At 40.4% G+C, this 27160-nt stretch overlaps 3 long non-coding RNA genes across 5 annotated transcripts; all 3 read right to left on the bottom strand.

The window, feature by feature from the left end:
* Positions 1-1548: 1548 nt before the first annotated feature.
* Positions 1549-1879, bottom strand: LOC309699432. Its single transcript, XR_014274345.1, has 2 exons — positions 1814-1879; positions 1549-1723 (listed from the first exon to the last, which is right to left on the bottom strand). It is a non-coding gene; the product is annotated as an uncharacterized lncRNA (long non-coding RNA).
* A 2227-nt stretch (positions 1880-4106) lies between these two features.
* On the bottom strand, positions 4107-7583 carry LOC309698742. Of its 3 annotated transcripts, XR_014274172.1 has the most exons (5): positions 6935-7583; positions 6462-6519; positions 6174-6339; positions 5856-5951; positions 4107-5406 (listed from the first exon to the last, which is right to left on the bottom strand). It is a non-coding gene; the product is annotated as an uncharacterized lncRNA (long non-coding RNA). The 3 variants fall into 3 exon arrangements; XR_014274171.1 differs by lacking the exon at positions 6462-6519; XR_014274173.1 differs by having other exon boundaries at positions 6462-7583.
* Positions 7584-24498: 16915 nt separating this feature from the next.
* On the bottom strand, positions 24499-26932 carry LOC309699449. Its single transcript, XR_014274352.1, has 4 exons — positions 26833-26932; positions 26309-26456; positions 25860-25947; positions 24499-25277 (listed from the first exon to the last, which is right to left on the bottom strand). It is a non-coding gene; the product is annotated as an uncharacterized lncRNA (long non-coding RNA).
* Positions 26933-27160: the final 228 nt, after the last annotated feature.

The raw sequence follows: 27160 nt of genomic DNA on the forward strand, positions 1-27160 counted from the left end.
TAATCTGAGCTCAAAGATGAGGACATTAAAAGTATAGTTGAGTAAATTGGGTAAATTTTATTGTTAATTTTCTCTGAATCATACAGTAATTTGGGCTGTGGATCACAGGGGTGAAAGTGGAGATTAACCAAAACTGGGAGTGGATTGTGAAGTAAAATAGTGTCAGGACAGAAAACACTGCGTTTCTAAGCCAGTCGGCACCTATACCGTAATATGCGTAAGAGTAGTGCAACAACATTTTAGGTGCGGCTGGCGGGGCGGCTAGCTTGACTGCGACTTCGTAAGTGAGGGCTCACTTGACCGCAGTAACGTTAGCTGGATAACCAGGGGTTATCTGACCGGAGAGGTTCACTGCATTTGGTCTTCCACGACGAAAAAGTGAATAAATTTCTTCATCAGTAGTACGATGCGGTACACTAGTACAAATATTAGGTTGCCCAGAACATGCATTTGCCAGGGTGTTAATTAGCTCCTCATTACTTAGAATTTGAGCCACAAAATTCCGTGCGGACTGGCTCATAGTGCCATTCCTCGCAGGTACAAACAAGGAAAACACTAGATGGCGCAAGCGCCTCCGTGACGTCAAGTTTCATTCTATATATTCAGAAGATCATTTTATATATTCAAGCTTCATTCTATATATTCAAAAGATCATTCTATATATATTCAAGTTTCATCCTATATATTCAAGTTTCATCCTATATATTCAAGTTTCATTCTATATATTCAAGCTTCATTCTATATATTCAAAAGATCATTTTATATATTCAAGCTTCATTCTATATATTCAAAAGATCATTCTATATATATTCAAGTTTCATCCTATATATTCAAGTTTCATCCTATATATTCAAGTTTCATTCTATATATTCAAGCTTCATTCTATATATTCAAAAGATCATTTTATATATTCAAGTTTCATCCTATATATTCAAGTTTCATTCTATATATTCAAGTTTCATTCTATATATTCAGACTTTGGTTGGAATATATATATATAATATTTTCCTAAAGGGCATGCCATAACATATATACACGTGTATATATATATATATATATATATATATATATATATATATATATATATATATATATATATATATATATATATATATATATATATATATATATATATACACACACACACATATACACACACACATATATATACACACACACATATATATACACACACATATATATATATATATTCTGGCTCAAATGCTGCAGATTAATGTCACTGACATGGGCACGGATATAGTATAGACTTTAATAATCCAACAGTGGGGAAATTCAATTATTACAGCCGTACAAGTGACAGGAAGGAAAAAGTGAATTAGAGATATATTAGAAAAACTGAAGAATACTACTGGTAACACTACTAGATAATTCCATTTGAAGCGTTATGTTAAACTTTACTTACTTTGAATCCTTTTGTTGCACAATATGCTTTCGTGTTGAATATAGAACACAAGTACAGGTTTCACTCTGTCACGGTCTGGCTGGCAGACCGTGGGGATGTGGGGAAGGAGGACCCAGGCGCGGTGCTCTATGTATAAACAGTGTGTTTATTTACAGAGTGGAACAAAAACAACAATAAATCCCCGTGTTCTCCCAGACTCCCGTGTCGTGTCTCTGCGTGAATAGTTCGTGTCTCTGTGCTCTCCGCTCCCGTGTCAGCACCCCCCGGTGCTCGCTGCTCTTCGTGCCTTCCACGCTCCTCCTGCGGGAAACAATAGACGCAGCCGTCAGGACACAAATAACCGCGGGCATACACTTACACACATTAACTCAATTCAATGGGACGACTAACGTGGAGTCTCAAGGAAATGATCCCGCGTCGGTGGGAGCTCCAACTCTCTCCTAAGTAGCTCCCCCGACAAGGCCTGATCAGCAGCAGGTGTGTGACTTCGGGTGTGGCCAGTCCTTCCGCAGGGCCACACCCCTCAGGCCTGCAGGTGGCTGAGCTCCATCCTCCAAGCATACCCGCAGACACACACACACACACACACACACTCACACTCACATCTACAAGCATGGAGAAGAGCAGCAGCAACACCAAAATACATATAATAATAATAATATAATTCATAACTGCTCAGGGATCCTGGGTTCCTCAGACCCAGGACCCTGACAGTACCCCCCCTCTAAGGGTCGGCTCCCGACGACCCCAAAACCAAAACAAAAAACAGCACAACCAACCCAGGGCGGGCGGCTGGGGGAACCAGGACGGAGGGCCAGAACCAAAACAAGCAAAAACAACAAAACAACAAACCGACCCAGTCCACAGTCTCAGAGTCAGACCGCGCATCCCGTCACAGGCGGCCCATCAACACAACAAGAGAGTTCAGGGGGCCTACCTCGAGCCCAACGGCGGCGACGTAGCAGCTCCGGCGGACGGCCCCGGGTCCGGCGGCAGCAGCAAAACAGTTCAGGGGGCCTGCCACGGGTCCGGTGGCGGCGGCGCTGCTCCTCGGGCGGCCTGCCACGGGTCCGGTGGCGGTGGAACGGTTCCGGTGGCCTGCCACGGGTCCGGTGGCGGCGGCGCTGCCCCTCCGGCGGCCTGCCACGGGTCCGATGGCAACGTCTCGCAGTGAGAGCTCCTCCTCCGGCTCGCTGAGCTCCTCAGCTGGCAGAGCGGGCTCCTCCGGCTCGCCGAGCTCCTGCTCGGGCATGCTGAGCTCCACAGCTGGCGATGCGGGCTCCTCCGGCTCACTGAGCTCCTGCTCGGGCATGCTGAGCTCCTCAGCTGGCAGAGCGGGCTCCTCCGGCTCACTGAGCTCCTGCTCGGGCATGCTGAGCTCCTCCGGCTCGCTGAGCTCCTCAGCTGGCGGTGCGGGCTCCTCTGGCTCGCTGAGCTCCTGCTCGGGCATGCTGAGCTCCTCCGGCTCGCTGAGCTCCTCAGCTGGCGGTGCGGGCTCCTCCGGCTCGCTGAGCTCCTGCTCGGGCATGCTGAGCTCCTCCGGCTCGCTGAGCGCCTCAGCTGACGGTGCGGGCTCCTCCGGCTCGCTGAGCGCCTCAGCTGACGGTGCGGGCTCCTCCGGCTCGCTGAGCTCCTGCTCGGGCATGCTGAGCTCCTGCTGCAGCTGGACGAAGTCTGAGGTTTCCCGAGCTTGCACTACCCCCCGGGCTTTACGCAGGGTGCAAAGGCAGGCGGAAACTCCCCTGAGCTGGCCGAGGTAGGGGTTTCCCTCCAGGAGTGCCTCGATGGCGTTTAACCCCACCACTCTTGCCCTTGTGTTGGTGGTGTGAGTTACCCAGTCCATCAAGCGTTGGACGCGGGTGAGGTCGCTCTCTCCGGACAAGGCCGCTGGAGTGGGCAGTGGAATGGAGGCTGCTGCTGGTGGAGAAGATGGCTGAGCGTGTGATGTGGATGGTGAACAGGATGAAACGGTAAGCGGTGAGGTAGATGTCGCGGGGGATGATTCAGCAGGTGACGGCTGGATCACTAGCCGGGCGATAGGCTGAGGTACAGCGACCAGCTGGGCCGCGGGCTGCGCTTTGGCTACCGGCTGGGCAGCTGACCGTATAAACATAGCTCCAGAGTAAACAGTTGAGGTGAGTGACGAGGAATTGTCCATATGACTCACCACAGCCGGCTGTTGAGATGTCTGTGGATTTAGCTGCGGTGAGGAACGCTGGCGGCGCGAACGTCGTTTCCGTGTCGGCGTCGGGGCCGGCGTCTCAGGCAGTGAATCCACCAGCTGTCCGAGCTGGTGGGCAGCCTGAGGAGGAGAGTGGAGGTGGAGGGTGGAAAGTAGGAAGTCCAGGACCACCGCATTAAGGGAGTCCACCAGCCAGGGGAATTTAAAAAGCATCTCCTGCAGCCGCCTCTCCACGGCGTGACGCGAACCTTCCGCAGGCTTCTCCCACCATAAGTCACACATGCGGTACACTTTGTCCATAATTTCCCTCCTGAGCCTCTCCTCGGAGACCGCTGGGTCCATAAGTGGCGGGATCATTCTGTCACGGTCTGGCTGGCAGACCGTGGGGATGTGGGGAAGGAGGACCCAGGCGCGGTGCTCTATGTATAAACAGTGTGTTTATTTACAGAGTGGAACAAAAACAACAATAAATCCCCGTGTTCTCCCAGACTCCCGTGCACTGTAAACCCGAATAAGTTACCAGAACTCAAAAAAATTGAGGCAATCGATTGCCTCAATTTTTTTGAGTTGATCAACTCAAAAGTCAAATTTTTCCAGAACATAAAAGTTTGGATTACATGGTACTTGTATCTTTTGAGAACGGTCAACTCAAATATTTGCAGTTAATATGACTTAAAGTTTCAAGTTTACAAATTCAAAGAAATAAGTTCACAGAACTTATAAAAAATAAGTACACAACCACAACATTTTTATGTTAACAAAACTCAAATGTTTATTAGTTTGTGTTGTCATTATTTTAAGTACACGTTAGTCAAATGTGTTGACTACTTGATACTTAAAAACATGTGACCCAAAACTTAAAATTTTTGAGGCAATTGATTGCCTCAATTACACTGAGTATCGGTAACTTAATATGCAAAAGTCATAAACATCTGCCATTGAACAGTATCTTGCCTGCTCCCTTTTAGCACTATGTTGAAATTAAATACATTAAAAAAAAAAAATTAAATTAATTAAAAATAATTAACAAAAACATTTATAAATTAAAATAAGTAGACCAAAAATTGTTTAGTCAGGAAAACTGTCAGAGTAATGAAAAATAATGCCAAATAATAATTAATAATATCAAAATGTGCTTTTGGCTCTCTGGCTAATATCTGAATAAGACAACAAGGCAGCAATTTGAGTGAATTACAATGCTATTTGTTTTACATTAACTAGTATCAAACAGTGAAATTTAGGTCATCTTGCGCAGCCCACAATGTTTTGGAAATAGTATTACGAAAAACATTAAAACATACAAAACATTAGTGTTGCTTTGCATTATGTTAATGAGAACAAAGGCACATTGTATAGTTTGGACCTATTGGCTGAACACCTGTAGAGTAATGCAATAATGTTTTGAGGCATTATTTAGATGAAAGGAGAGAACTTTGAACTAGCCTTTTATAATGCTTCACCCTGCATCCTTCTTTCAGATGAGTTCCTACATAACCAAGTCATTCTTGAGGGTCTGTAACCTGGGTGACAGTTTACCACTTTCTAGACCAAATAAAATCTTTTGAGTAAATTCTAAAGTGTTGGTCAGGCCTTTGGGGTAGCTGAGGTGAAGTGCATAGATCAGTCCAAACATTACCAGGAAGGCTTCACCAAATCTGGGGAGACTGAACACGGCATCACTTACAATGACGACAGAGATTTTCACAGGTTGGTAGTGAACTGGACTTGTTGTGTCATGGTCACTGATGACAGTGAAGAGGGCCACTTCAACACCATCAAGCTCCAACTCATCAGATTCGTCCTGGAATTAATGAAAAAGAGATACTAATCACAATCTAACCCAAGAAATACAACAGACGACATATAATTTCTCATTTTACCAACTCCCACTGAGATCCAATACCTCTTTTACAAGGGAGACCTGAGTCTCACTGTAAGAGGTGAAAAACAGAAGATCCATGTTCTGCACACATAAATCAGCTAATTCACCAGAGAATCAAGTGGTGTGAGATAGACTGAAACTAAGCTAAAGGAAATACACAGGAAAATGTTTTACTAAACATCTTATCACTTTCAACAAAACACCAATTCAGTTCATTCGTAGTGAGGAGACAGAAAAGACCATACATGGAAACCTTATGGGTAGACTAAACAAAGATAAGTCCAAACAGTGCATCAAAATACATGTTTGTACTTTGATGCACTGTTTATATACACAGTAGTATCTGTTAGATACTTAAGGACACTCACAGTGCAGGTTCTGAAAAATCCAGAGACATCCTCACGCAGATAGACAGGAAGGGCGTGGAGAACGGTAGTGCGCTTGGTGTGGATATCATGGATTTCCTATTTCCAGATAAAAACAGAATTGTATATACTGGTGAGTTTACTGAACAACAACAAAAACAACAGTCAAATCAGAACATATGTCCACAAATAACCTGTTCACATCTTTAATACAGTCAGACAAATAGCAAACACAAAGTGGAGTAATAGCAAAATTCAAAAAGCTCATTTAAATCATTGAACCTGGTTCAACCTATGAAATGTGTAACAATCTATTATTACCTGTTCATTGTGAATTCTTAGAATTTCAGCCAGGGCATCTGCTGTCTTCCCAGTTTTTGATGCCCTGGCTGAATAAGGTCATCAGTCGAGGAAGATGGCGGTCAAGTTCAGCGTAGAATGTATTGGGCAGGTTCTGATTTGTAATCCGCTGAAACTCTGCATACAACTACAGCAGAAGAACAATACAGTTCAATTTGAAGAATCTCGCACATCTTTATAAAGCAGCAAAAATCTGCCACATGAGTAAGAATTACAATTTTCATTTTAAAGAGAGCTGATCCATATTACCTCAGACTCCATTTTTAGAGCAGGCCAGAGGTCCAAGAGCTCCTTCACAACCCTAACCCTGAACATATAGTTTAAAATATAGCGTTTCTAACAAGAAAACTGCTTGAAAGCACTCTCACTGCAGACAGGCATCTCCGTTGTGTAACTGCAGGGACAACGGGCTTGTTTGGACCCAACTATTCTGAGTCATGAGAGGGGGTTTAAAAATTTAGAGAGATTAAAATACTTTGTTTTATACTAGGCGACCAGGCGCCACCTCTAGAACAAGTAGCATCTAACTTTTTAAACAGCCTGCGACCCTCATTACAACAACTTAATGCTAGCTCTGCAAGCGCAAAGTTTCCTTCGGGGAGAGCAGCAAAGCACATAAAAAACACGGACCGACATTTCTGCTATTCTTTTCGACACGCACCCAAAATACAACTAAATATTCGTATTTTAACAATAAACTAATATCAACATTGAAAACTTACTGTAAGTCCAGTGATGCTAGTTGCTGCCGTTAGGTCCAACTTTCTCCAGTCGTCCGTGTTGCCTCTTTGGTGCTGTTCCCGCCCATATACCTTCACTTCTTCTGTGTTTCGTATTAATGCTCATTAGCGCCGCCTTCCGCTTCGGAGGGTGAATCAGAGATTAACTCGGAATAAAAATTGATTCCTGCAGCTGCTCAACACTTACGGAAAAAATTAAAAATATATATGTAGGACACATTGATAAAACAATGAATATTAAAATAAATACATTTTGTCTTCCACTAATGCATTTAAGACAATTTGATTTTACTTATTTGGTGAAACACTTTGAGATTTTATTGTATTTTAGCATGTGCTACATAAATTAAGTTTATTATTAAATCCTACTTGAAACAACAAAAATAACAGGACTTTACCATTCTTATATGTCCTAACTTAACTGTGTTACGTTGTGCTTAAGTTATGATTTTAAGTGATGCTTACTTAATATAGAAATAGTTCAATTCAATCAAATATTATTAGTTTCATTTACTCAAAAAGAAGAACATGTTATACGAACTTGACATATTTAAGTTAACAGAACTTTTTAAAAACTTTGAGTATACACTACTTAATCTGTTTAATTACTTTGAACATTCGGGTTTACAGTGTGTCATGTCTCTGCGTGAATAGTTCGTGTCTCTGTGCTCTCTGCTCCCGTGTCAGCACCCCCCGGTGCTCGCTGCTCTTCGTGCCTTCCACGCTCCTCCTGCGGGAAACAATAGACGCAGCCGTCAGGACACAAATAACCGCGGGCATACACTTACACACATTAACTCAATTCAATGGGACGACTAACATGGAGTCTCAAGGAAATGATCCCGCGTCGGTGGGAGCTCCAACTCTCTCCTAAGTAGCTCCCCCGACGAGGCCTGATCAGCAGCAGGTGTGTGACTTCGGGTGTGGCCAGTCCTTCCGCAGGGCCACACCCCTCAGGCCTGCAGGTGGCTGAGCTCCATCCTCCAAGCATACCCGCAGACACACACACACACGCACACACACACACACACACACACACACACACACACACACACACACTCACATCTACAAGCATGGAGAAGAGCAGCAGCAACACCAAAATACATATAATAATAATAATATAATTCATAACTGCTCAGGGATCCTGGGTTGCTCAGACCCAGGACCCTGACACACTCCCACATTTAATATTTTTTCAGCTCTTTTTCTTTATATGCTGCATTTTTTCCTGTTGTTTTTTAAAATTTACTTACTTTGCTTCTTATTGTTCTATTAGTTATTTTATATTGCTCTGTGTGTAATTTGCTGTTCTTACTAGGGATGGGTATCGTTTAGGTTTTATCCGATACCAGTACCAAACAGGTACTTTTGAAATGGTGCCGGTGCTTAAACGGTGCTCGAACCGGTGCTTAAAGAATGGAGAACACAAACTTTGTCCAAAAACCTCTCATGTTCAGCTGTTTTTTTGTAAAAAGATAACAATGTTAGCCTTTTCTGCAGCTATGGGGCATATATGGCATCACTCTTGGCTGGAAGCAGTGCTTAAACAATGGAAAACACAAACTTTGTCCAAAAACCTCTCATGTTTAACTGTTTTCCACTTTTTCTTTGGTCATTTTAGCCTTTTTGGCCAGGGTGAAGGGAGTATCTGCCATCAAACAAGAAGACAGCTGCATGTAACTACGATGTTGTTAGCTAGTTCACCTTACATGCATTAATTTAATAACATGGTTAGCCTACTCAACGTAAATTACACACGAACAACAATAACCTACTCACGCAGAGAAGAACGGCTGCTGCTGTCATCATCACCCGTCATCATTTCTGCTACACTGGCAGGGCTAGGGGCCAGGACTCTCCTCTTCGGGTTTTTGGGGGATGTTGCTAACTCCGGGTCAGATAACAGGCAACCCACGCGCAGTAGATGTGCACAGTGTTAGGTCTCGCAGCAAGCTATCAAATACGGCACATTTCTCGGCTTTTAACAAAATGCTATACGTCGCCAGGTGTTTCATCAGATTCGAGGTGTTACCTTCTTTGCACAGTATTATGGAATCACCTTAAAGTACTTGTTGCAGGCTGCTGAGTTTGCATCTTTTGCTGTGAAGTACAGCCAGACTTTTGACCACTTCACTTTGGGCATTTTTAATCTGTAGCTCTGCTCTAAAAGAGCTGGGCCCGCCTACTAAAGGTAAAATGATTGGCTGGAATCCAAAGTGTATGACATCTTAGGACAATAAAACACCGAAATGTGCACTGCTTTTCAGTCTGGTTACTACCGTTTATGTCAGAACCGATACCGGTACCCATCCCTAGTTCTTACAATATTAGCTATTTGGTTAGTCAAGAAAAATAACATGTTTTGGGTTAAAATAGACCTTTTCATGATGTTAATGAAACGTGCATTTGACATTTTTTCCTTTTTTGTGAGCTTGTGTTTGTACCAATATATGCAATCTGACAGCCTGTTTACTGGCATTTTTACACTTTTTTGCAAAAGGTACCTCAAAATTTTAACCAAGCCTCCTGTTTTAAATTTCACCAGAGCTTAGCTGGGGTTTATGTAATATCTTTGGTCTCTGCTGGTTTTGGGGCTTGTATAGGGTAGACTTTAAGTTTCTGAAGCCTAGAATTAGATGAGGGAATATTGATATTAAAAGTACCAGCCAGTGTCAAGAATGTAGAGCAAAATTGAAGCTTACTTTCTGCCACAATCAGGCCGATCCCTTAGAGAGGCCACAAATCTCATTCCCTCTTTCCCACCTCTGTGGCAAGATACCAATTCTGACATCAAGCAGTGTTCTCACAGGCTCAACAACAGCAGTGGAGGGATAATAGTGGAAAAAAACAACATAACACTAGAGAAGAAAGGAAGCTGTTGGGCTACTAAAAAATGAACATTTCACACTGGTCATTTTCATTGTAAAAATGAAATAAAACAATAATAAAACATTAGTATTATTTTTATTATGCCTTTTTATTTTTTAAACATATAAAAGATTGAAACTGTTGATTTTTGTATACCACCAGACAGGTATAATGTCAGAGCAGTGACAAAATAAGTTACTGAAATGTTCTGTTTAATCAACCATTGTAGAAAACAGTCGTATAGGACTATTATGCCCTCCTTTATAAGGGTAAATGTGGGGGATGCTCTGTAGGTTGAGAGTGATGAGGCTAAACATGTAATATTTATATGCTGATGAACAAGCAAAAGTGGGCAATCAACTGTATGTGGAAGGAAAAGCAACAATCAGTGCTGATGAAAAATGATGGCTTCATTTGATTGGAGAGGTCACACAGAATCAGAGAAAGGGAGGCTGAACGCATAGCGTCCTCTCATCTCTGATGCAGCTGGTCATACTGGCTATTAGAGTATGATAGAGGTGGAAGAACACAAAAAATCCATGGTTCAGTAGTACTCTAGTTTAAGCATGTTTTATTGTAGCAGAGAAAACAATAGAAAATACTTATATTATAATCTTTTGCCACTTAATTTCACAAGTGGGGTTCCTGGTGTTTGTGTTCAGTATGAAGTCCTGACACTGGCTAGTCATATACTGAATGATTGTCAGCCAGGAGGTCTCAAGTTCCCCCTGTGAAGTAAGCCAGATTAAAGTGTATTATGTGGTTTTCTACACTGTACAGGATTAATGTAAACTGCATAGTGTCAGTACATCTTAAAGAGTAACCATCTTAGCATACTGTGGTGCTTGCCAAAATGTTCTGGGAGGAACTCGAGCTCTCGAGTCATCATAATTACACTTCTGACAGTAATCGTTTGGGGAAAAAAGTCATTAAACCTGAAAAGTCCAAAGTACAAATACGTGTGCCGTTACACGCCTAAACTAAAACAGCGTCAGCGCTTTTGTTTTCCCTATTGTGACAATCTGACAGTTTTGCCACATATAAATAGCAGAAGTACAACCTCCACATGCTCCACACGTTCCCTCAGCTGCTCCTTTCTTGCCTGTGCTTGAATGAGTACAGGGTAAACTGATTTTCATTAGTGATTTGTTTTTGCTATTAATGTATGGCTGCAAGAATAGTTACAGAATCATTTTGTTCTTAATTGGTGCTGATTGTTTATTAATTATTGTGGAAAGCACTAGATTGAGAGTATTTGTGTTCGGTTACGTGGTCGGTATGTTAATCTTAAGTAGGTGTAATGTTTTACAAGTAAGAGAAAATGTCGCTGCTTCTAGAATTTCTCTGTGACAGATGATTTTTAAAAAGTTTGAACTTGCACGTTTGCTTTGTTTCTTTGGTAAACTTACATATACGTTCTTTTCTCGTATTATTTTAAACCGAAATGCAGATTCAAAAGGAGTCATTCTTTAGCATTAGCTGGCCCTGTGATTAAAAAACAATGTGCACTATGGATGTGTTACTTTTCATGAATGGCCATGCAGTCTGGTGCTTTGTGCAGCTAAGCCACTGTCCATCAGAATGTATCTGCTTTCTCCTGTTGACCGGATAATTATACATTAATGATATTTGAGTGCTAGAATTTATATAGTGGCTTTCTTATATTACAAAGCAGCATCAAGATATTTTTATCCTGAGGGTGGTTCATGGTCCAATAAGATGTAGAGCTGTTTTAAAGGGATTAAGTTCCCAATACACTAGGAAACACACATTCCTCCCCAATTCCCTTATTATTTATCTGTGATATTAAAGCATAAAATCACATTAGAAGAGAGAATCATTAATATCTTTAACTTTTTTTTTTTTGCAGTGCCTTTTACTAGATTTACTTTTATCTAAAGGGCAATTTAATCGGAGGAGGGAAGCTACTTTTATCCCCCCCACCACCACCACCTCTTCTCATCTCTCCTTTCCTCTCGCTGCTTTGTCATTACACGGTGATGCTTTGTTCTACTAGTACTTTGCACACAGAGAATAAAACTTCTGGGAAGTGAGTTTCTGAGTCAGCCGCCTGACAGACTCCTCCTGATGTGACATTAAATTAATAAAACAAATGTGGTTTGCCGAGATAGAGCACTTTAAAGGAGGTAAGAGGACGGAAGCAAAATCCTCTTCCTGCACCTCAGTTGCTTTGCCAGTCCCACCCTCTCTCTCCCCTCTTTTTTGGGCTCTCTCTTTTGAGTATGTGCAGTTTAATGTGTGTGTGTGTGTGTGAGAGCTTATGTGTGGATGAGTGAGAATGTGTGTTTGAGTGCCTCACCTTCACAGAGTTTAAATCCTCCAAATCCTTCTCTTTTGGACGGTGGCCTGGCTGTCTGTTCTATGGTATGGAGATGATTTCAACCAGCTGCTGTAGTTTGTGGAAGACTTCCAACACACACACGCACACACACACACACACATAGATATTACAGGTTCCTGGATGTGTGCCAAGGGAACAAAACATGTATTATTCCTCAGATTGTTCTGCTTGAACATAGAGTGTGGAAAATATTTAAGTGGACTCAAAAAAACTCTTCTCCATGTTAGCTATATATATCTACACATTTGCATGTGCTAACCTTTAAGACATGTCATTAAAAAACAATATGTATATATATATATAATTTATTTATTTATATTTTACCATATACGTCTTCCACCTGAGGATCAGGGCTGTGAGAGCTTCAACCTCATCTCTCCTTGGGGGGGAGCAATCAGCTCTCTGCCTGCTGCTCATCCATCATACCTCACTGGCATTGAGTGGTAGTTACACAACACACACAACCACACAATGTGTTGGTGTGACTTCCACCCCCCTATCCGCCCACCTCTCAGAGTACACTACCTCCTGCACCGTCTATTAAGGCATTTTGTATTTGTGCCCTGAATTTTTGTGTGTGTGTGTGGGGGGGTTTGTGTGCTTGCAGACATTGCCACTCACAGCTGGTGACCACCCTGACACAAAATGGCTCACGCTACTCCCCAGTGTACGCTTAAAATTGATGTACGCTCTTTTCCTCCCTCCTGTGGAGGGCCGCACTTGAGAGAAACAGCATGATGACACTGACTAGTACGCTTTGCTGTAATTGAATCCAGTTTAAAATCTTTTACATCTGATACACGTAATCGGTGCAGGTGAAAGCTGTAGGAATGCGGTAGCAAATGTAAGCAATTAGTTTGAATGTTCTCACACATTATGTAAAGGTCATATTGAATAGTCAAAGGAGTCAGTGTCCATAGGCAAATTACATTTTCTTATTCCATAGTTTGGTAAATAAACACTTTGAGTCACTTTGTCTTCATTCTCGTTCCCTGTCTAGCCTGTAGCCAATACTGAGGCAGATTTGCTTTAGGAGTCCAAGCTGGTTTTGCTGCGCTTGTGTGTTTTGTGTGTTTGCATTTGCACTGTATGTGTGTGGATCTGCTTTCATTTACGTCCAACAAAGGCTGACTGAAGAGCTCCCGGTTTCTCCACTTCGTATTGATCCGTTAATTGTGGCGCTTAGGTGTAAACATGAATCGATGCTTTGGTGTTGCAACAAACGAGGCACACAGGCTCTAAATTAATTACCCAAAAATAACAAGCGGGGACCCTTGGTGGAGCAAACAAAAGCGAGAAGTGGTCCATAGTCACAATGTTAAATTCAGCGGGGACATCTGAGCTACAGGAGAGTTCTCATAGTGTACCTAATGGAAGAGCATCTTTTTTTAAATTTAGAGATCTGAAATTGTCCAGACACTGGCTGGGGGAGAGAAGGCACTTCATATCTACTATGCCTCACAGGAGACTCAAACTTTATTATGTTATTCGAGATGAAATGTTATGCATGTTATCCAAGTCATGATATTTAATCATGAATATGGCAGAAAAATAAGAATTAGGTGGCTTATATAGACATACTGATACAGCTTCCACGCTCAGGAATCAGTCTGCTGCCTCCAGGAGAAACTTATATATGTTGAGATCTGCTCAAGAGGTTAGAGCAACAATGTCTGGTCGCAGGCAGGAGCTTGAAAAACGTGACATCCCTCACCACCCTAAGCTTTTCATGTTTATAAAGCAGCTTCATCGTTCGCTGGTGTTATTATGCTGAGCTCTGATCCCTCTCCGAGCACAGCGAGTTTGGCATTAAAGGGTTTCATTGAGGAGAGACATTTGAAGTAACACAAAAGTCATAATTGCTGATCTTGGCTTTAACAATATCAAATAACTCACTATCTGAGGGGAACGTCTTATACCATATAAGAGTTCCTAATCCTCTTTTCAGTTTTCTGACACATGCTCTTCTCCACAAGGCAACAAACCTTCAGTTTTCAAAGATGAAAAGCTGACTTAGTTTATTTTTACCCAACGTTGTTCTTTCACTGCACTTCTTCTTCATTGTCCTCTGTTTTTAGTCTTTTCTGTGAATACCTTTCAAGTCCACACGTCTTTGTTCTCTGCTTCCATCCTAATCCTTACTTGCAATTAGTGCAGTCAATAGAGAACATCCTTACGCTCTTGATTTTCTCTGTCACAGTTGTTTGGTAAAAGATCACACTGTGCCTAAAAAAATGTACTAAATTAGTGTAGATCAATCAGGCTTTTTTTTTTTTTTTTGACACAGATCAACAGTGGGGTAAAAAAAAAAAGACTTAAATTTCAAAGTAAAGACAAATCGGCACAAATTGATCCAAATCCTTTACACAGAAAAGCGCAACGTTAATATTTGCACATTCTGCGCCCACACAAGGTTCCACTGTTCTGATAACAGAAGAGGAATGTGACACTTATGCTAAAGAGATGACAGTCTACTGTACCTTGCAGAGTTTTAGTAGCTGACAAATTGTAACTTCCGTGACATGAATGCCGACCCTCTCCCACATCCCTCAAGGATTGCGCTGGAGAATAAAGGCAACCTTGTCAGCAGTAATTACGGGCTACACATCACTACCCACCAATTACAGTGCAATATTTTGATTAGTTTGTCACTGCAAACAGGAGCCAAGGTGGTTCTGGGTGAACCACAATAAGGGACACTAAGAGTAGAAACAAAACTAACCCAGAAAATTACCATCGCCCCCTTCTCCCATGAGGAGCAAGCAAAACAGTGGCATCAGGAGTATTACTATGGCTAATTTACTACTAAGGAGTAGTATCATATTATTGATAATAATAATAATAATAATGTAGTAGAGATGCAAGGGGTGTCTAAATATCGATAGTATGAATGCCATCACTGTTATTGGTTTCAGATCGATAGTGTGAGATGGGCTCAATACTTTTTTTTTTCCTCTAAGTTCAGTATGTAGCCCACTGACTTGTGGTAAATATAATTATTTTTCTTTTGGCAATGAAAAAAATACCTCAAACATGCACAATAGAAACTGTCAGAGCCTTCTTGTGCTGACTTTCATGTCTATATTATTTCTTGTCTATAGCACATTTAAATAACAAAAGCTGAGCCAAAGTGCTTTAGGTACAGGCACTTTTAGATTTCAGGTCCAGGTCCATGACAGACTGTTCCCCCAAATATAATCTGCCTTTATAGGTTGAAATGATCAGGTATTTGAAATACTGGCCCCGTATTTACTTGATCAATACCAAAACTTACTTCCTGGTAAAAATTATCTACATCCAAATTATGCTCAGGCTGATCTGGTTGATGTAAGGCCTGCTGTAATTCAACAGGTCTCAGGTCTTCATGTTCATTTGTCCAAAGATCGTGTAAGCTTGATTACATTGCCTGGCATAGCAATCAAAGGAGAATCAGTGCTTCTTCGAGTGTGAAATAAAGTGTGAATTCTAACAACTGTGCAACTTTTGTTTAAATAGTACCACTCTTGTATTTACATTCTGCTGGAAGAAATACATGTGGGTCTGTGAGGCTGTGTCTCAGATTCAGATGTGGTCTGTCGTTCAAAAGGCTTCAAGTCTCAACTAGAACTTTTAAAAACGCGTTACTGTAAGGTGACCTTGAGGGTCTAAAAGGTGCCTATAAATAAAATGTATTATTATTATTATTATTATTATTATTATAAAAACAGTTTCTTTTACTCTTTACTTCTCTGTGCTTATTCTGTCTCTGGCTTCTTGTCCTCCTTATCTGTGTGGGATAAAAAAAAGAGAAAATATCTTGGAAATTTTGAGTCAGTACAGGTTTTCGGTAAATGGTAAAATTCAATGGGTTAAAAAAGGGGGTAAAAATCTTCAAAAGATGGCGCATTGTACCATTTTTTTTGTTGTTGTTTTTTTTCTTTGGCTCTGGCATTAGGTTCTTTAAAACAGTGTTAACTAACAGCACCAGAATAAACTCCTAGTGCAAGATTAACATTTAGGATGACGCCAAATTATGGCAAAATTCCTCTTCTACCAAAACTGATTTAAACTATGGTCCACATTGTTATGTATAAAGTATAAACCTTTTGATTTGAGGTCTGCAGATATTTCACAGCCTGGTCAAATGAAAGTGAGTTTGTATCGAAATTGGGGAAATCAGAATAGGTTTTGATGGGTTTTTTTGCCTTGAACAAACCCTTTGAAAGAGAAAAAAATGAAAAAAAAAAAGCAACCAAAAAAATAGGTACAGACATGCCTAAACAAAATTAGTATGTGCAGATCCTTGTCATGGATCGTACATGTAGGGTTGAGGGAAAGTACTGTGATTGGGGTTGAGAAAAGGGGGGAGAGGGTAAAGTGCATTTTAGTGCAGTAGATTGGTTTGACCATTGTAACCCCTATACACATGGGCCCCCTTTCTCTTTCTCACTCACTCACACACACACACCCTTCACTGATGTGTCACTGGTAAAACACGAGGGACTGAGACTCGGACTTCAGAGGAAAAGCTTAAATGCTCGTTACTGGCCCAAGAGACCTGATGAAAACAACATCTCTCTAAATCAGTTGTGTTTCTTTCTGTCAGCCTTCCTTTTTTCCCCACATGAATTCTTACTCCTGTCCTGTTCTCAATCCGTCACTCTGTCAGTCTCGCAAGCCATCTATTTTTTTGGTTCTCTTTCTCTCTCTGCATGCTATTCCTGGCATTATGTCCTCTTTCCCAGATGGTGGTTGATTTGGGAGACATCTCACTCTGCTCTCCACATATGGAACCCCTTCACCAGGAAGAGAGACTTGTGATACCCCCTTCCTGGCTGTCTAGGGCTAAGCCAAATCCCAGATCAGATCCCTGTGGAGGACACGTCCCTCTCACTGGGTGTCCAGGTACACCCACGACTGTCAGGCTGGACTGGAACTGCACACAAACAAACAGACTCACAAATACAAGCTCCCATCTTTTAGATGGCTCTTAAGGGGCTGTTTGTGGCATTGAATCTGTCATGTTACATTTTGCCACTATGTGAAATATGCTAATTTCCCCCCAAGCCATATGTAATATGGTTATATCATTTTATTACAATATATATTAGTTTAATTTCCAAAATTACAACAACCAATATTAGATAATCCCTTGAGTGTGCATGGTCTAGTTCTCAGATACTTTTTCCATATGTATGTAGATGACTTCATATATGTACGAAAATGAATGCATAGGCTGTTGCTATGGGAGTTAACTGGAATGTGCTTGCGATCACTTTATTTCAGTTGATTTGAATACAGGCGTGCATCGAGCTGGCTTGAATGGATAACTAACACGCTTGGTGTACTGGGACAGGAGGGATAGCAAGCAATGGCTGTGGGAGTCAGGGAGCAAAACTGAGACATTAGATAGAGAGGAAGCCTAGGAGACATATAGAACCATGTTCATAAAGTTTTACTGGGATGTAAAATTTGCTGATTGTTTATTATCCAAGTGAGAGGAAACTGAAATTGCCCAGCAAAGCCACTGTGAAGAGCAGTTATTAATTGCAGTGAGCTTTGTTGCCGCCACGGGTGTAATGATCAAGTGTGGACTGTTTTAATCAGGCTTGGCATGATCTGATGAGCTCTGAAAAGTTGGTGTTACACACTGATAGATTTCTGTAAGAATTAGCCCTTTGAGAGAACGAGAGAGAGATAGAACAATTAAAATGAGAACTTTCCAAGAATCATAATGAATCAAAATGCGAATGCTGGAAAAAGTTCAAACTGAAGATAGAAAGTTGCAGGAAGAAACAGAAAGATGTGGGGAAAGCAAAATCAAAGAGGGGTACACTGATTGAGAAAATCAGTGTACCCCTGAGGATCTGGTAAATACTCACACACACACACACACACACACACACACACACACACACACACACACACACACACACACACACACACACACATAGACAGAAACTGCAGGAGCAGCAGGACTGTGCAGTGTAAGCAGGTGTCCTACGGGAGAGAGTGTACCATTAGCAGATCATTTCCCTCTTCGCTCCAACAGGCCCTCCTCTATCATACCTCTGCTGTCAGCACTGCCTCAGAGGATTATGGAGAAAGAAAGAAAAAAGAAAGAGGGGAGAGAAAGAGTGATAGAGAGGGAGCGAGAGAGAGAGCAAATGGGTGAGAAAGAGTAGAGAGTAGAGTGTGAAATTGAAACTTGCATAGCCCCTGTGTGCCCTCAAAGCTGTGATTATTACCCGGTAGGCATTTTTTTCCCCCTTTTATTCCAATCTGTATCCCTTCTGGGAAAATACAAGCAGGACATAATGTGCATTGTGAAGGAGAATGTCCATATTTGCTTCATGGTTTTTTGGGCCACGTTACCAGAGGCTACTATAAAGTAAAAATGGAAAACAGTGAGCTGGTGACAGAGTGGTATTGAACTTGGAATTCTTATCCACACAGTAGACATTGCTGAAAAATGTTTCTGCTGATTGTTGTTTTGGCGGAGTGGGTCAGCCTGTGACACCTCCCCAGACCTCTGATCCTCTGTCTCTAATGAGAGCTGCGTTAGCTGGGGGCAAAGTGGTGGCCTGGCTGGCAATGAGTCCACTGTCATCAGAGATAAGGACGCCTCTTCACAGCCAAAGCCCAGGGACAGGAGGAGGAGAGATTGTAGAGATGGAAGGTCAAACAGGAGTGGTGAATGCATAAGGGCGATGGGGGTCAGAGTGGGTTAATACAGTGGGAAGAGAGACAAGGGAGAGAAGCCCAAATCCTGCACAGCCCACAGCTACTGGACATTAAAGAGACGTAAAGTGATATCACATGCGAGGCTTTACTGTGGCATCAAAGCAGGCTGTAAAACAGTCACAAGCTATAAATAATGTTGTGTAAGTAAGGCTGTAATAGCTCACATAATAAATGCTATTGCACACATGGGATCATACACATGTTCAATGTGCAGATTGTACACATACAGTCATGTATACAAATATAAAGATACTGGCTGTTAGAATGCTTTCCATAGGTTTAAACATAATACTGTTTAATAAACAGATGCAACCCAGCCTTGTGTCTGGACTAATGGAAAAAGGGGCAGCTTCTTATTTAAGGTGTTTACACACCTGTAGTGTTTAGTCTGTTTAAATGGAATGTCGGTTCATTTTCCTCCTTGTGCAGGTGTGACCAAAACAACTGCACCAAGACCCTTTGGACGAAGCAGTCTTGGTACAGTTCCAAACAAACTCCAGAGCGGTTCGTTGATGGTGTGAGTGTGATCTGACCCTGATCCGAACCAACTTCCAGGTGTATGTACCACAGTTACGTATGCTTTGAATTCTTACTGCAGGAGGGTACTATAGATGTGCAAAGGGCCTCTACGGGCTAGCAAGTAGCTCTGAAATGAATGTAAAGTCTCTGTTCTCCAGTAGTTCAGAACACAGCACCTTCTTCCTGTATTTTCCTTTGTTGCTCCCACCCCAAACATCTCCTGCCAATGAGCGGACTGAACATTGTCATGTGGTTTGTAGTGAGACATTTTAATTTGCTTGGAGTTCACTTGGAGTGAAAACAAACCGAAAAGGAAAAAGCTACAATTTTACAAACTCCTCAAGTAGAGTAAACAAACTATAGGTGTAAAAATGCCCTTAGAGTGATGAAAAGAACAATTATGAAAGTCAGAAAAACTTTTTTTTGTGTTTTGGTGGAAAACATTTAGATGAAACCTTTTTTTTTCTCCTTGGGTAAGGGCAGAACAAAGTCTAAACATATTTCAGCACGGACACTAGTAGTAAACACCAGAGAAAGAAAAGGGCAGTTTTCTTCTTTTGAGTTGCCAGAGGCACACACCCATCCAAGCTTAGCAAGACTCAGAAGGAAGACACCTACACAGACTTGGAAGCACCCATCAATCTGAGTTTATTAAATATCCACAATTTCACAGAGTTACACAAAACTGCAGAATCCATATGTTCATTCTGAAAATGCAAAGTTTGGGCACGTTTTCACACACTGCACATCAGTGGTAACTTCCTTAATTATTCATAATCAATCATTTCTAACTAACAGTAAATCACAATCTGACTCTGTGTGTGACAGCTTATCTGTCTGAATTATTAAAGTATGCAGTTAAATCATTCCCTCTGCTACACAGCTGTCGGAACATTTTATTGTACTCTTAGTAAGTCTTGATTGCTTTGCACATATTTTAATGAACAGCGTTTTCTGGTTAGTTTAATTAGGGGCAGGATTCAAAGCCAGAGATGGTAAAACTAACACTGTGACCTCTCAAATTATCAAAGCAACTAACAAAATATGACAAGTTTTTAATTTGACCATCTTTTTAAGAACTTTTGGTGTTAGCTGATCTATCTGCAACTGAAACTCTGCATTTGTACAATGCAATTAAACATAAACATATTAGTGCTGTCAACATTAATCACGTTAAAATGACGTTAACGCCATAGCCACATTAACGCGGCAAATCTCCTCTAGCGAGTTAGCCCGGATTGCTACATTAATGCAGCTATGGCGTTAACGTCATTTTAACGAGATTAACCCTTTAAAGCCGGTGGGAGCGGGCACGCTCCATTTTCCCTAACTATTTTTAAATCCCGGTAGCACTGCAACCACGAAAGCTAACGCAATAATTTTTTTTGCATATGAAACCGGATGAGTTGTACTTACATCTTATGCCATCAGCTTGTCCTAGGTCACGGTTTTCTTCCACATATTGCTTTGCAAAAATTGCATAAAAAGCACTTGCAGCAACAAAAACATAATATTCCAGAAACACGCTCAGCTGTTCATAACACTTCCTGAATAGAGTCAGCGCGAACTATCACATGTCCGCCATTACCTGCCCCAAACTGGAAGTGACGTCATTTTCGCGGAAATGTAGTTTTTACCATCAGTATATAAAAATTGGTGTATTTCAAAAATAAAACTATGAAGACACTCAAAATAAATTTCCTGTGGTGGGAAACTATTTTGTGCAACTTTTTTGTATTTACAGTTTTGAGGGATACGCCTCTTAAATTTCTGTAACTAGAAATTTTTGTTAAAAAACCAAAAACGATTTTCATTTTTTTTTGTAGTTTATTGCACTTTGTTGCAATTTATGTAATTACTATGCACTTAATGCATACATATTATTAAAATTTGGGCTACAATCGTTGTATTGATGTATAGCAACTTGAAATGCTCCCAAAAAATGGCACTACAGCATGTACAAAATATAATATAAGCTCTGGTGGATTGGTTCTATTGTAGGTCTTAAAGGGTTAACGCTGACAGCACTAAAACATATATAGTATTTGTTGTGTACATGGACTTTGTACACATACAATAGAGTCCACATTAGAGAATTCAGTGGCAAGAGAAGGAGACCTTTGAATGACCCAGGCTAAGAGTCAATTTGCTACAAATAGACACCCTAAGACAGATGAATATTGTATTGGTCATCATTCAAACGAAAATAAAGGTTTTTAGTTAAACTGCCAGTAAAATACTTTCAGAATTGAGTGCAGATATCAAGATTAAGCATCACATCTTTGATGCTCACCATGACAAAGGCCTCTCTGTCAGAATATCAATGATGTGATGAATTAATGATTTGCGAGTTGTCAAACAATAACGTCTCTGTCACAGCCAGCTATTGATGAGCCATCTAACAGAGAAGGCAAATGATTCGAAGTGGGCTGGTTGTTATGTGCAGTCACTGAATCACAGAAGGGCATCAGAAACACATTTAACCCAAGAATATTTCTCAAGTGTCTGAAATATATACTAAAAAAAGATTGTATAATTGTACTTCCTGGAGATTAAAAAAAGCCCTAAACTTTAAGGTTAAAGGAGAATGTAAGTTGTTATCCATATAACTAGCTTGAACCGAAACAGAGAAGCAATTATGTTAAAATGGAATTTAGTTGACGACCTAGTAGTAAAATGTGACAACTGTATGTTGAGAGGTCAACCAGTTGCAAATTCTTTTGGACAGCAACTCCATGAAATGAATGCTATTCTGGAGCTACTTGCTTTGCAAAATTTAACTCACAGCTCTGACGGGTGTCTAAGACTATCTTTGCTCAAGTGAAATAGGCGCAGTGAGTTGCGGTGGCAGCTTGATCTAATATTCAGCATATGATTCATGCTTTCCGATGTCTTTTAACCAATTAACTGGATCATGAGATTCAACATTAAATTATATATGGAATATATAACATTATTATATATTCCATAACACAAAAAGAACATGAAAAACTGAAACTTTGATTAAGGCAGGGATATGATGTGTTTTCCCTCCATAAATTATAGGGAACAATGCAGTGAGCCATGCTTTGCTAGTTCAGGTGCCGATTGCCATGTAGGGTCAGCGGTGCCAAAGCTGACCTGACAGACAGAGTGGCTGTCCATTGAGGGTATACAGAAATGAAAGCTTCGACCCGGATCAGTGAAGCATCTGACACACAAGCCTGCGCTTTTTCAGTCTCTGAGGCAGGAGCTGCCTTTTCTGTCACTCACTATGCGAACACAAGCACAGACCAATTGGGCAGAAACAAAAGAATGCACACACCAAAATACCAAGATGGACAATTAAGGAGCCTGCTGTCTTCATCATTGTCTTGCTATGACTGATGAAGCCCTTTGCACACATATACTTCTGTAAGACTATAGTGGCGTTTTTGAAATCACTTTTAATCAAATATGTCAAATCACACCCCTACAATGATATTGAATCATGAGCTTTCTCCCCGTGTTGTGACTTTTAAGTTTTTTTTCCTTTTTGTCAGTTTTTAAAATAAATTATTTTATTTGTTTTTTGGATACAGTAAGGCTCATTTTCCATGAACTGAGGTACCACATTCATGATAGGCAGATCCAGGTGCCAATGATACTACAAATGTGTGCCTCACTTACAAAAAAAAGTAGATTAAATAAATATGTTTTTATATTTAGTATTTTAATAGTGTTGAAATCTGACATAAATGCTTTTAACCCAAGCTTTATGGATATTATAGATGCCAGTTTACGCATTTCCAATGCAATATATTTGAATACCACACAATACAAGGTTAATTGCTAAACATTCTTGTTTTTATGAAAGGTGGTCAATGGAGCACAATATAACCCAGAATATTATGTGCTGTGGAAGATTTCTCTACATACATCATACAGCGCCAGGTTTGTTCATATGTCATTTCTAAGTATTTATGTTTTTTATGATGCTAAATGAGCTAAGTGGTTAGCATTAGTTTTAAGTCAAGGCTAGTTTCTGAGCAACACAAAATCTACATATAATCTCAAGAATCTGCAGCAGTGGTGGCAAAATAACACACAGTGACTAAGAGGGCAGAGACGTGTCAAATGAACATGGTAGCAAAGAGGATAAACAAACTAAAGCTAACATATCATTTGTACTAAAAGGGGTTTGCTAGATATTATTCAGGGATTTAAGAACTTAAAAAAAATTAAAGAACAAATTAAAATGTAGATATGAGGGAAGAACTTGAGGATTATTAAAACCTGAAGCAACAAACGAGCTATCAAGCCAAACTCTATGAGTGAAACGAGATAGCAGTACACTGAAAAAAATATGTTGTTGGATTTACTTAATTCAATGGTGGACATTTGTTGCACACAGATGTTTTGCTTTGGCAGCAACTTAAACAATTGAGTTAAATTAACACAATTTATTCATGTTCAATAAACCTGTGCAATTTGTGTTGATAAAATGTGACTTAAACATGTTTTGATGAAGTAATTTGAGCTCTTGAAATATTTTAATCCTTCACAATTTTCTCACTTTATCCCAACACCATTCAATAACTTTTACCCAATACTACTTGGTCACTTAAATACTACATGTTATCTTCAAATTACATTTTGCTATTATATTCTAGTATCAAATACACAATTTTCAAATGGAGGCCTTATAACAGATTATATTGTTCTCTTCCAAGATGGTTGCTGGCATCCACCAGTAACCTTTCAAAACAAAATGTCTAATTTCACTGCATTGACAGTAGGTAAAGAATTAAACTGACATTACTCCACTACTGAATCTATATAAATCAACAGTTAAATAATGTCAGTTCTTCCGTGTTCTCTGGAATCAATCACAGCAAAGAAATTAGACTGTTTCTTTTGAAAAATGTTGGGAAAGAACAATACAAAACATTCTATTTAAGGCCTCTGACGTCAAGATTCAGTTAAACAACAATTATAACTAAACAATTTGAGGTAATGTTAGTTTCCATTAACATTAAATTAGGTTACTGAATTGGCAAACACCTTCCTATTAACATTACCCATTTTACTACAATAACTAAAGAAATTAGCACTCGCAGGTCAAAACCTTTATTCAAGAGATGCAAAAATAACATTGATACAGTGACTGTCAAAAATTACGGCACTGATCATACTGTGACATCTTGGTTCAAAACAGCAAGCTTAGAAATATTCAACGTTCCTTACTTCAACTGAATGAAACTGAAAATACCATTTCACACGGCCCATATGGGATATTTAGACTGCATAACTGTTCATGCTACATCTCTTCACTAGTAAAAGAAAGAAAAAATACAAAGAGAAATTTAAAAATGCTGCCAAACAGACAGAGAACTTGTACAGAGCAAAAGGAAAAACAAACAACAACAACAACAAAAAAACGGCTCGTCCTCATGGCAGTTGCAGTGTATATAAAAATGAACCCTGCGATCTGTTCCTGGAATTGAGCTTCAAAAATGCAGCAGAACAAGTGTGAGATTTAAATGTCTTCTCACCTAGAGCTGGTCACCTCACATGCATAACAGTGAGCTTCGTTGCAGGAGCAGTTTTGTCTTAGTTGTGAGCTTTTCTTGAGAGCTGAGTTGCTTCCAACTCCATTACCACCCTTTGAATCACCTCAAAAGTGTAGCAGAGTTGTGATGGGTAACTCATATTGAAGGAATAAAAAAGGTCCAAACAGCATGGCTACTGCAAAGGTCACGTTATCCAGATCTTGAAGAACTACTATACCCTCGATGATGATGCCAACGTCAGAAAAGTCATTGCCTGGTGCATCCTCTGGAGACAGATGTTCATTGTGGTTTTCTCAATCTGTGCAGTGGCCTCAGTCAAGTCCTGGTTAAACACAAAACATTTCTTTAAGATTCCTTTTTAAACTCATCTCTTTTGAATCTACCAGTTCTAATGTTAGAGTAATTTAAACCAATGCAAGCAACATAGTAAATAGCTATAGCCAAAGAGTGGCCTGCCATGCTGCCATTCATGGTCTAACAGAGTTTCTAAGAGAGGGTGAAAAACATAATTTCAAATGCTTTACATTCGTTTTTCTTAGAAAGACACCGGCCCATCAGAAATCCAGGTTATGTCACTCAGAAGATGTTAGAATTTAGACTTTCAGCCCCACAATTTGGTTAGCTGTTGGTCTTTTTTTTTTTTCAAACAAAAGCTAATGTAAATATTGGTGGGATTTTCCTTTGTTCACTAGAATGACAAATTTAAAGTTTTTTCACACTGATGTGACCCCTAATACAGGGGTGGGGCCTCAAGGGCCGGCGGCTGAGTTCACTACCAGGCCTCATGTGAACTTCAAATTATTAAAGAGGACTACTGGTCCTAACTGGTCCAATGAGGATCAAGTGGATAACTAAATGCATTTTAAAATGTTGCAAAGGCACAATCTACTCATAAAACACTCACCATGAACTCCTGCACCAAGATGTTGCAATTGTCTTTCACACAGATGCGGAGCACTTTGATGAGACTCCCTTTGAGCATTAATGTCATCCTAAAGTATTATAACAAAGAAAACAGAGATTTGTGAACTTTTCAGTAGCACAGAAGAAAATGATCCCAGACCAAAACTTAAACCAGTCAACATGCAACACCAGCATCTACAAAGCAATATCAAAAGTTCCTGTTTGACATCAACTTTATGGATATATAGTTTCCAGAACATTTATTTTTTTAAAAAGATCAATTTTTCTCAGTGGGCCAGTAAATGCATGACGAAAATTATGGCATCCTTTCGGTGGAATCAGTACTCACAGGTAATAGTTGACTGTTTCAATGGATGCAGCATAAAAATCTTTTACTGACCTAATGCAATACATATACACTTTGTAGTTAAAGAATTTTAAAGTTCTTACTGTCATCATGGCAGCTACATCCTTTAGCTTTGTGCCCTGTTCCCCCGATCACTTTGCAAACACTTTCAGCAGACTGTCAGAGAGAAACTCAGCTCCGTCAGAAACCTGTAAAGGCATGGTTGGGATGCACTGGAATGCTGCATTTCATCTGAAATGACATAAAATTATTTTGAAATAACAGCAGGCACTGTGCTTGGTTAATAATCAGTAATGTTTTGTTGAATAAAAACTGTGTTTCCAGATCTTATGGGATTAAAAAAATCCAAAGATGTTTATTTCTGATTTGCAACCCAAGAACCCACAAGTTACAACCTCATTTTAGTTCAAGTGTGCATTAATGTGAGTCCAGTAATCACCTTTCTGACAATACATACAGGTATAAGTCAAACCTATGGCAGATTTTGGATTTCTCAGTTGTATTAATAGGGTGGTCTATTTGAGTATGCATGCACCTAATAATTATAAAAAACCTATTATAATTAAGTTACAGAAACCTTAAGCGAAAATAGAATATACTTTCTTACCATAACACCTTGAACCCACAATCCATCAGCTGACTCCTGGTGAAATGCAGAATAGATGTGGTCTCTCAATGTGCATCAACAAAAACAAAAACAAAAGGACAGCAGGGGCCCGTTCTTCGTACCTCGCTAAGTAGGTTAGCCGGATTAGATTGTTGACGATTTCGCGTGATCCTGGATCAGTCGGTTCCCCGAAGCTCATCCGGGACTTGCTGTCATAGCAACAGAGCCGTAAGCGTAAACCTGCTCGGGAGCAGGTTTACTTTATGTAAACAGGATTAGATCGCGGCCACGCAGGTATGTCCGCTTCATTTATACGAAAGCAACAGCG

This window comes from Aulonocara stuartgranti, assembly GCF_965226115.1.
Source record: "Aulonocara stuartgranti genome assembly, chromosome: 22".
Lineage (NCBI taxonomy): Eukaryota > Metazoa > Chordata > Actinopteri > Cichliformes > Cichlidae > Aulonocara > Aulonocara stuartgranti.